Raw genomic sequence first — 1109 nt, forward strand, 5'->3', positions numbered from 1 at the left:
GTAGATTGATTACATATTTCTTTCATTATGTTATCGCAGTTTTGTGAGATTTGGCTGCTCTTTCTAGCATGTGGATAGCCTGCTTGAAGGCCAAGGCCGGAGAATTGAAATTTTGAAAATGCGATTTTTGAAAAAAAAATTTTCAGAATCGGATACTCCATAACCAAAAACGTGGGTTTCTGAAAAAAAAAAAATAATAATAAATCAATATATATTCATTTTCGCGAAAGTTATGACGGAAAAAGCGGATCTTGTGAATTTTCCGAAAGTCCTCTCCGCAGGTTCGTTTGTGCAAATTCGTTTTCTATACAGTTGTTAACCTCAAGCAGGCCGGATTATTTTTTGTTTTTGTTAACGGGTGAAGGTTTTTATATTAACCGAAATAAATATGCTCTTTCACAAATTCTCTGACTCAAATAAATCAATCTATTAATAAGAAAATATACAAAATACGGTAATTGTTCAATTTAGAGAGTAAATAAAAATTAAGACGGAGATAACTAGTAAGTCAACTTACTGTTAAGCAACAAATGCTGTAGTAAGGTAACAGCGAATTACAATTTTCGCACGTGTATAAATGCATAATTAGACGACGCCGTGCTAACCACTGAAAAATCTTGTCTCGTGATTCGGCTAAATGGGTGATATGCCAAGATTAATTCACGGTTGACGATTTGAATTTCTGGAACGATGAATTGCGGTCCCGCTAGTCTTCCACGTGTCATTCTGATCAATTCCAAAGTAAATAATAACTAGTTATCTCCCCCTTAATTTTTATTTACTCATTTATTAACCCTTGGCTGCACAATTACCCAAAATACATGTATGCATATGTACACTTACATACATACACGTATACACGGAGAGGTTCTTGTGTAGCTGAGCGGGAAGTATTGAGATAATTACAAATCTGAAAGTATTACGGAAAATGTGATCGTCGAAAATTCATTTTTTTCTTTTTATGACTCAATTACCAACAAACAGATCTAAAATAGTCTCGCCTCCCTTTTAGGTGTACGGGACAGAGGACAAAAAGAGGGAAAATATGACTTCTAATTTTACTTTATCCTGTTGTATTTTATTCTAAATTTCCTGTTTATGTGTATCAT

At 33.8% G+C, this 1109-nt stretch overlaps 1 protein-coding gene across 2 annotated transcripts in view; it reads right to left on the reverse strand.

Annotated features, from left to right (window-relative positions):
* The window catches only part of LOC106874296 (protein asteroid homolog 1), a 19389-nt gene that overhangs the window by 12011 nt on the left and 6269 nt on the right, over positions 1-1109 (reverse strand). Inside the window, exon 1 of one of the 2 annotated variants that reach the window (XM_014921976.2) lies at positions 518-755. The exons of the other annotated variant lie outside the window; for it this stretch is intronic. The gene's annotated coding sequence lies outside the window, so the exon portion shown is untranslated. Of the gene's footprint in view, positions 1-517; positions 756-1109 lie in introns of those variants that run through there. 2 annotated transcript variants of the gene reach the window in all.

The sequence above is a fragment of the Octopus bimaculoides genome, chromosome 9 (genome assembly GCF_001194135.2).
Source record: "Octopus bimaculoides isolate UCB-OBI-ISO-001 chromosome 9, ASM119413v2, whole genome shotgun sequence".
NCBI lineage: Eukaryota > Metazoa > Mollusca > Cephalopoda > Octopoda > Octopodidae > Octopus > Octopus bimaculoides.